Here is a 10,168-nt window from a genome sequence, read left to right as displayed (position 1 = left end):
GGAAAATCTTAGGCGACTTGCCTGACGAGGAGGTGTTCTACATCAACATCTTCCCGACATGGATGATGTTTTTCAACGGATCGGCACAAGCAGACGGAGAGGGGGCATGAGTAGTATTCATGTCGCCACAAAGGAAAATACTACCTTACTCCTTCCAACTGAATGAGCTATGCTCCAACAATGTTGCTGAGTACCAAGCGTTGATTATTGGGCTCCAAATGGCGATCAACATGGAAATCACAGCTCTTGAGGTATATAGCGACTCCAAGCTCATAATCAATCAACTCTTAATTGAATATAAGGTGAGGAAAGATGATCTTGTCCCATACTTCCGGTTGGCAACTCAACTACTACAAAAGTTCGAGGCCGTGACAGTAGAACATGTGCCAAGAAAGGAAAATCAAATGGCAGACGCTCTCGCCAATCTAGCCTCGAGTATGACACTAGGAAAAGATAAAGCTGCAGACGTGCTAGTTTACCAAAGATGGGTGATCCCGTTCGTTACTGAAATGTTACTGGATGATACAAATGTCATCTCAGTACTTCCAGTCGACACCAAAGAGTGGAGACAGCCACTGATCGGCTACTTAGAGCACGGAAAGCTTCCAGATGATCTTAGACACCGTTCCGAAATACGTCGACGAACACCCCGCTTCCTTTACTACAAAGGAACATTCTACCGATGCTCTCTTGAAGGAGTGCTCCTGAGATGCCTAGGTGAGGAAGAAGCCAATCAAGCCATAGAAGAAGCACATTCAAGTGTGTGTGGGGCGCATCAGTCTGGACCAAAGCTACATTTTCAACTCAAAAGAATGGGTTACTACTAGCCGAGCATGGTGAAGAACTGCCTGGAACAAGCCAAAAGGTGCCAAGCCTACCAATTCCACGCCAACTTCATACATCAATCGCCTGAACCACTACACCCTACAGTTGCTTCATGGCCGTTCGACGCATAGGGATTGGACGTTGTAGGACCAATTACACCAGAGTCATCTGTAGGAGAAGCTTACATCCTAGCTGCAACAGATTACTTCTCCAAGTGGGCTGAAGCTATACCTTTAAGGGAAGTCAAAAAAGAAATCATCATTCGTTTCATCAAGGAGCATATCATCCACCGATATGGTATGCCTCGCTACATTATCACTGACAACGGAAAACAATTCTCCAACCGACTCGTGGACAAGCTTTGCGACAAATACAAGTTCAAGCAGCAAAAGTCTTCCATGTATCATGCTCCGGCCAACAGCCTCACAGAAGCATTCAACAAGACGCTATGCAACCTCTTGAAAAAGGTAGTCGGTCGAATAAAGAGAGACTAGCATGAAAGAATAAGTGAAGCACTTTGGGCATATAGGACTACACATATGACTCCTACTCAAGCTACACCTTATTCTCTTGTATATGGTGTGAAAGCTGTTCTACCGCTCGAAAGTTAAAACCCCTCACTAAGGATGGCTATACAAAAAGGCTTGACTGATGAAGAAAATGCAAAGTTGCACTTTCAAGAGTTGGAAGTGCTAGATGAAAGAAGGCTCGAAGCTCAATAACACTTAGAATGCTACCAAGCACGGCTATCCAAGGCATTCAATAAGAAGGTCCGCCCAAGGTCTTTCGAAGCCGGAGATTTCGTACTGGCATTGTGTAGGCCTATCATCACAAATCACAAAACAAAAAACAAGTTCACATCAAAATGGGATGTACCATACTTAGTACAAGAGGTCTACACCAACGGCACCTACTTAATCATGGCAGAAGATGGCTTGAAGATCGGCCCCATCAACGACAGATTTTTGAAGCGCTACTACCCCTAAAACAAACGCACCACGCTCCTGGCCCGCAATAACATAAACTGTGTACGGCAAAATCATCATCAAAATCAACCAATTCACAAATACATTTCTCTACTCCCAAAATGGAAGAGAATACTCCCCACACATCCAAAATCCTTGAAGCTTTGAAACTCTAAAGCTCTCAAGCATCCAACCCCCAAATTCCCAAAAATCCCGAAGAATGGAGAAAACACTCTTCGTTCTTCGTCAAATCCTTGAGGCAATCGTTCATCCAAGATCAAGTCTCGAAGACCCTTGAAGATCTGTTCATCCAAGATCAAGCCCTGACGGCCCTTGGATCAACAACCAACTGTTCTTCAAGATTAAGCCTCGAATGCCCTAAAAAATCCGTTCAACAACTTTTCATCCATGATCAAGCCCCGACAACCCTTGGATCAACAAACAAATCCACACATCTATTCTTCAAGATCAAGCCCAAAAGCCCTTGAAGAAAACCAACTATTCATTTAAGATCAAGCCCCGACGACCCCTTGAAGAAAACCAATCGTTCTTTAAGATCAAGCCTCGGCAGCCCTTGAAGATCCGTTCATCACCTTTCTTTAAGATCAAGCCCAAAAGCCCTTGAAGATCCGCTCATCCATTAACCTTTAAGATCAAGTCCTGAAGGCCTTTGAAGAAACTTCCATCAACCTTCAAGATCAAGCCCCAAAGGCCCTTGAAGAAACTTCCAACTGATCATCCAAGATCAAGCCTCAACGTCCCTTGGATCAACAAATCTACATCTTACGGAGATCGAATCAGAGGACCAAATTTGAGAGAGATCGTAACCCAAAATCATTAAACACAAAATATTATTTTGTACACGTGTTCTTGTTTTCAAGAAATTTCCGTGTTTATAAATTTGGATATATATACAAAAGGTGCACACACACACATGGTGATGGGACATTCAATGTCCGTGCATATATATATATATATAAATGCATGTCAAAATCAATATGTGTGTGTGTGTGTGTATATATATATATATGTACATATCAAAATCGTCCTCAGCTTAAAAGGAATAAACCTTACAGAGTAAAGGCCGTGCGAAGAAACTTGCTAGGTGACTGCTTCCTCTTCTTCCCATCCACCGCAACTGAACTCCCACAAATAGCACAGAGAACTGCAGAGGTTGAAGAAGTGGAAAACAACTCGCCCTGGCAGTTCAAACCTACGCTCACAACCACCTTTTTGGTCCAGCACCCAGTTCAATGGGCGGCAGACACGGAGAACGCAGTGTAGCGAGGAAGCAGTGCATGCAGTTACCAGCAATGCAGGATTGCAGGATAGGGCAGTCGGGATGCAAGACAGCAAGCAATGCAGTGGCTATGCAATGGTTGCGCGATGACGGTTCGATCCTATATAAATACATATATATATATATATATGTGCACATGAACCCAAAGAAGCGAATGAAGTGCAGCGACTATGCAAATAATGTTACAGTGACTGTGGAAATAGCAATCCGCATGCAGTGAAGAATGTAATGAGGTGCCTGTGCAAACAGAAATCCGCATGCAATGAAGAATGTAATAAGATGACTGTGCAAATAAATAAATAAATAATATGTATATATATATATGTATATATGCGTGTGTGTGTGTGTGTGTATCAATTATAAAGGCTTCGAGCACCATGTGAAGGTAAAAAAAAAAAAAAAAAAAAGGCAGCAATGATGATGTTGGGAAACACTTTCAAAGGCAGCACCAGCTGCCAATTGTTTAAATTAGTAGATTAGAGGGCATTCGGCTCTCACAATGCCAAAAGCTGAAACCACTCACAATTGCAAGCTACTGTTAGCAAGTCAAGAAGGAAAAGGAAAAGAGGTGGTGGCGACAAAGTTATTGCAAAGAAGAAAATAGGAAGGATGGTGCACAGCACCACCTTGGAAAAGTACAATAAAAAAAAATATATATATATATATATATATAAAAGAAAAAAAAAAGGAAAGTAACACATCTTGGTGAGATATATGTTTTTTATCTATATTTAGCACAATACGCTGAATGAAATAAAGCATGTCTATTGATATCTCCGAGAAATTACAAATGCGTACCAAAAAAAAAAAAAGAAAAAAAAAAAGAAAGAAAGAAAAAAGAGGGAGCCTTACAAAGATTGCTCACGTGAAGCCCCACTACTTGGCAAAACCCTAGAAGCGGAAGGCATTGAAGATAGATTATTCAAAGCCTTAATACTTGGTTGAACGCTAGATGACAAAGGCAAAAGGTGCCTTTGGAAGAAAGCCACAAACCTCTGATGGTCACTTTGAATTTGACTTTCAGATTCTTGCAACTGATCAAGCTTCATCTTTATGCTCGTCTAATAATTATTTGCAAGCATGTGCAAATCTCTATTCTCACGCTTAAGCTATCTGATCTCTTGTCTAAGATTTTCCACCTCAGCCGTCAATGATTCAATTTGACGGGTTCGAGCAAGTAGGCGTTGGCCCATGTTGTACACAGAGCCCGCGCACTGAACATTGAGAGCTAGGGACTCTTGAACGGCCAACTCATCGGACTGTCTTGAAAGCAGCCTATTATCTCTAGGAGTGAGGAGGTTCCTAGCTACTACCGTAGCCGTTGTTGCATCCCTCATCACGGAGTCTTCACCTGTAAGAGGGCCATTAGAAGATAAGAAAGACGAGCACCATATATTACCCTGATGCAGCACACCTGTATCACCGCTGAGACTCAAATCCAAGCAAATGTTAGATGAGTTAGCCATTTTCAAATATGTTAAAAGAAAAGGGTGGGATGAAGTAAAATCTAAAAAAAAAATACACCGGAGACGATTTTCACGAACAGGCAATCTTCAAAGTATGCATGTTGGATGTGATCGATACCTCTATAAAAGGAGAGGCAACACAACCACCAATTCAAAAAAAAAAAAAAAAAAAAAAATCGAAGAGACACCACTCTTCAAATCTTAAAAGCCGGATTTTCCTACGTAAAGTTCATCAACGCTTTTTAGACGCAATCTCAACTTTTAGATAACGCGTGCAACTTTGCCAAAGATCTCTGACAAAGTTGAAAACGCATGGAGTTCACTATCCCAACTACCACACTTTTGCCGACAAGTGTGGGTGACAAAGTTGCACCCGCACCACTACCTGCTATTAAAATCCCTATATATGTCAACATTCATGGCAAGGCATACAACCAAAATGCATGACTCTTCTTCTTTGCCAAGAATGCAGCTACAACCAAACCTCTCAATATGCTTAGTTTTCTTCTTCCTTGAAAACACCTATTCAACCAAGTCTTCAAGAGCAAACGTATCTCATATCATTAGGGTCGAAAGTAAGAGTATCTCATAGCATGCCTTTTCCACGTCCTTTCCTTTGTTCTTGTTCTTTTTTGCAAGACAAAGAGAAAGAGAGCGATCAGTCGGCACTTGGAATCAAGCTTCTCGTCTGGAACCGACTGCCTGGAACCCCTTCCCTGATTGCTTACCCAACACTGCTCTCAAGTACTCATCTTCAACTGTTGATGTACCCTCAAAGAAGATACCAGATGCCTGGAGAACGGATAAGGCAGAAAGAGACAGTAGATCGAAGCATGTGGAGACAAACGCAACAAATATATGTGCTGATTCATCTGCTACTTCTTCGAAAGCAAAAGTATCTCATATCATCAGGGACGAAAGTAAAGGTATCTCATATCATGCTTTTTCCCCTGACTTTTCCTTTGCCCTTGCTCTTGTCTGCAAGACAAGAAGAAAGAAAGCAATCAGTCGAAACTCGAAATTAAACTTCCGATCTGGAACTGATTGCCTAGAACCTTTGCTTGATTGCTTACCTAGCGATGCTCTTGAGTGCTCTTCTTCAACTGCTAGTAAGTCTTTAATTCCCTTAGCAAATACTTCAAGACAGTTGACACGATGTCAGCTCTTTACATTGAAGCTGCCAAGCATGGAAGAATAGCTGAGAAGTGATGCTCTAAAAGACCATTTGAAGGTAAAGGGTTGCGCACCACCTCGGCTATGCAAAAAGAAACAAGCAAAGAAGAATGCAGTACAAGGAGCTGGAACAAATCACTGTAGCACGACGCCCTCCCCTGCAGAACCGTATAATCCAGACAGATGAGTTTAAGTCAAATCCAAGCTCGATATAGTTTTTCTAATCAAAGAGCTTAAGAAGCCTCAACAACCTTCCGCTGACACCGTCGCTAAGGAACAAAGCCTCACCGCGCGACGCCATCAAATCGCCAGTACTTCTTTAAAAGCAAAAGTATCTCATATCATCATGGTCAAAAGTAAGAGTATCTCATATCATGCTTTCTTCGTGTCCTTTCCTTTGTCTTTGTTCTTACCTGCAGGGCAATGAGAAAGAGAGCAATCAGTTGGCACTTGGAATCAGCCTTCCGATCTGGAACCAACTGCCTGGAACCTATTCCCTGATTGCTTACCTAGTGTTGCTCTCGAGTAGTCGTCTTCAACAATTGATACACTTCCAGAGAAGATATCACGTCTGCCTGGAGAAGAGCTAAGGCGAGTGACAATGAAACATCAATCTTGTGGATCGTCAGCAAACGCAACAACTGCACGTGTTGATTCATCCCCTAACCCTCTTCAATATGAATTGGAAAGATTGAACAAAGAAACAGGCCATCACCTCCATCTCGTGCTTGCTTGCCACATGTCTGAATCCTGAAACCACTCATGGTCCTATTTTCATTTAAGATCAAGCCTCGATGGCCCTTGAAGAAATCACAAGTCCGATTCAAAATCAAGTGTTCGCCACCCTTAAATCAAATTCAACTCCAGATAAAAGGAGTAAGTTCAGACCTTCGAAGGAGACCAAAAAACCCTCCAACCCAGTTCAAGATTAAGCCTGTGGAAAATCAAGGATTGGAGGAAACCAGAAAATCTTCTAGTCGAATTCAAGATCAAGCCCCGATGACCCTTGAAGAAATTTCCAGCCCAATTCAAGATCAAGCCTCGACAGCCCTTAGATTGACATCTACATTAAGGGACTTCAAAATGCATCTTCTACATGTGACAAATACATGTATACGATACGCCTTGAAGTGCTTACTTCACCTACCAACTCCATTTATTTCACCTACAATATCCACTCACTTCACCAAAAAATGGATGGTAGTGATTCACTCTCTCGGCCTATAAATAACCTTCTCCATCAAGAGGAAAAGAGGAGGAATTGACATCACACCAAAACCTTGAAGCTTTAAAACTCTAAAGCTCTCAAGCAAATCTTGAAGGATCAGTAAAACCTTCTTCGTTCTTCGTCAAATCCTCCTTCAAAATCAAGCCCCGACGTTCCTTGAAGAAACTTCCCTCAACCTTCGAGATCAAGCCCTGACGGCCCTTGAAGAAAATGTTTATCGTTTATCTTCTGTTCATCCTAAGATCAAGCCCCAACGACCATTTGGATTAACCAAAAAAAAAAAAATCAACAAACCCATACACCCATTCTTCAAGATCAAGCCCAGCGGCCCTTGAAGATCCATTCATCAACTGTTCATCCCTAGATCAAGCCCTGACGGCCCTTTGGATTAACAACTCATCCACAAACCTACACTCTACGAAGATAGAATCAGAGGATCAAATTACAAAGAGATTGTAACCCTAAAATCATTAATACAAAATATATTTTGTACACGTATTCTTGTTTCAGGAAAATTCGTGTTTACACTTACATCTCTATCATATCCCCGCATTTCCCTCTCAAATTGAACAATTACAAATGCAAAGTTCTTGAAAAATCACAAAAGAAAACCCTAATTTTTATTATGGTGAACTGAAACAACTGTTCAAAATCGGCAATTTTCGTCAAATCAGACATTATAACCAAAACCCATATAGGCTCTGTTCAATTCCATGGATTTGGCATTGCATGACTCTGTTTTCGGGTTCAAACCTAAGGGCCTGTTTGGTAAGTGCATAATATCTGTTAATTTTTCATGGAATTTAGCACGTAAACAAGCCACAAATGCGAAGGCAAATCTCGTCACGTCCTGTGTCTCAAGAGCGTCCTCCCAAAGGGAAGCCTATGAGACGGCACCCGAATGATGATGAACCGGCTTTGGATTTTAGAAGTAAGATCAGAGAAATGTTTCGGTAAGTAGCGTTTTCATTATTTTTTATTCTTTTGTTCTTAATTTTTAAATGGTTGTAAAGCCTGAGGTTGATTTCAAAATTCAGCTTTGCTGAAATGACATTAGGCTACTGGATGCAGTTTAGCTCTTTTTGGTCAAATCAATGCCTGCCAAATATGTTTGTTTATATTTCAGTTGAATACATATTTTTATATACAATTGAAGCGTGAAGGTATTTTAACTTGGTGACATGCCTGATCTTAACAAATTGGAATTTATGGAATGATTTTGTAAAATATCAGAGATTGAAAGTTGCCTGGTGTTGGCCATTACTAGAGCCGAGCGTATTGGGAGATGCCCATTACAAGAATTTCAACTTGGTTTGAAACTTTGGTGGTTAAGGAAGTTAGGAACTGTATAATATTGTTCTAATTATCAATCCGAAATTCTTGCAGTCAACCAGAATGATACGCTAGTGACGATGATGATAGTGATATGGAGGCGAACTTTGAGGATATTATGAAGGAGGAGAGACGAAGGTAAGCATGGCATTTCACTATCGTAAAGTATCATGATTATGTTATTTCTTAACACTAACTGCACTTGTATCTGATAGATAATGTACATTGTGGTGTATGAGCCTTTCTGAGATTATATATTTGTCGTGATGTTGCAGTGTGCTAATCGCAAGAAGGGAGGACGAAGAGCAGGCTAGGTTGATAGAAGAAGAAGAAAGGAGGGAACGGATGGCTAAACAAAATCGCAACATAAGCTCGGTCATTAGAGTGACCAGCCATAGGGAAGGGAAGTGAAGGAAGGGGAATTTTTTTCGCCTCACTTGACAAAAATATAAAAAGTAAAAAATAAAAAATTTCTTTGGTCAATTTATGTCTCAACAACATTGTATTTTGCTCTTGTTAAAGCAGAGTTGATGTTTTGGGACTAAATTATCCTGGAGCTGTAGGAGATTTTTTTGGTTGCAAATTCAAATGTATTCCCAGTGTCAAATAATGTAGAATGTAGTTTTTTAGGTGCTGGAGAGTGGGGATGAAGATGCATTTTGTGGCTTTATTTTTGGTTTTGCAAGACTCCCCTCCGCCTACTAATAAACAAAATGACACCCAAGGTGTGTTAGGAAGTATTTTTGGATATATTTTGGCAACTTTTCTTTTATGGTACGTACTGCTTAGCGGTTTATAGAAAGAATGAGGAAATTTGAGATTGAGAATAGTGTAAGTGAGGCAGGTGCATGTTTCAGATCAGAATCCATCTGTTTCTTGTGAAGGACTCACCTCTGCTTAGGAATCTTATCTCGATCTAAGGTGGGACTTCAGTTTTAAAGAGTTGAGTTTGACTTGTGGCTTTTGGTTCAAGAGTTCAACTAGAAAGTCCATGAAAGCACTATCTCTTTTTATCAAAAATATCATGTATCTTACTTTTTTTCTATTGAAAAAAAATCTTGTATCTTACTTTTAATTTTGGCTGTTGATTCACCCTTGCTTTGTCTGTTACTATCAGTGTTTAAAATATCTACGAAATTGTTGATATTTTCATAGAAATATTCAAAAAATTAAGTATCAATTTGTAAAGGGAAATGAAATGCCAACTTCACAAACATTATCTTGGCTAATACACACACACACACACACACACACAATACACACGTACTGACGTAAAAAGATCACAAAAAATAGAAAAATATATTAAATGGTGCATACATAAAAGTTTGAAAAATTTTAAAGCTTTTATTTTGGGAAATTTTCATGAAAAGGGTTTAGGTCAAGTTTATTAATTAAAAAAAATCATGCTATAACTTATTTAATGAAAAAGACTTAAATTTAATAAAAATAACAAAAGAACTTAAATTTTAATTAAAAAAGACATAATTTTATTATTAAAAAAATTAAAAAGAAAGTGACGCACATGACCCTCGTGCCCTCACACATACTGTTTATAAAATTTACTACACTGTTTATGAAACTTAACGATACTGCACCGTTTATGAAACTTATTACACTGTTTATGAAACTTATTGTACTATTTATGAAACTTACTGTAGTATTTATGAAACTTACTACACTGTTTTTAAAACTTACTGCATTGTTTATGAAACTTACCACACTATTTATGAAACTTAACGATACACCTTCTATATATGTATATCATTTCTTTTGCCTTAAGTAGGTACGAGTGAAATATACATATATCATTCTTATATATTATTTATTATATGCATGAAAATACACCTTACAACATTATAGTACCAGACGTGTGTTTGTG

At 39.6% G+C, this 10,168-nt stretch overlaps 1 long non-coding RNA gene across 1 annotated transcript; it reads left to right on the top strand.

Moving 5' to 3' along the window:
• Window positions 1-8,357: 8,357 nt before the first annotated feature.
• On the top strand, window positions 8,358-8,744 carry LOC125470695. The gene is made up of 2 exons (XR_007253023.1): window positions 8,358-8,427; window positions 8,565-8,744. It is a non-coding gene; the product is annotated as an uncharacterized LOC125470695 (long non-coding RNA).
• Window positions 8,745-10,168: the final 1,424 nt, after the last annotated feature.

This window comes from the organism of the source record quoted next, unplaced genomic scaffold (genome assembly GCF_019419815.1).
Source record: "Pyrus x bretschneideri cultivar Hongxiangsu unplaced genomic scaffold, Pyrus_bretschneideri_v1 Contig102, whole genome shotgun sequence".
NCBI classification, from domain to species: domain Eukaryota; kingdom Viridiplantae; phylum Streptophyta; class Magnoliopsida; order Rosales; family Rosaceae; genus Pyrus; species Pyrus x bretschneideri.
The sequence above is the reverse complement of the archived record's forward strand: the minus strand, read 5'-3'. Positions and strand labels throughout refer to the sequence as shown.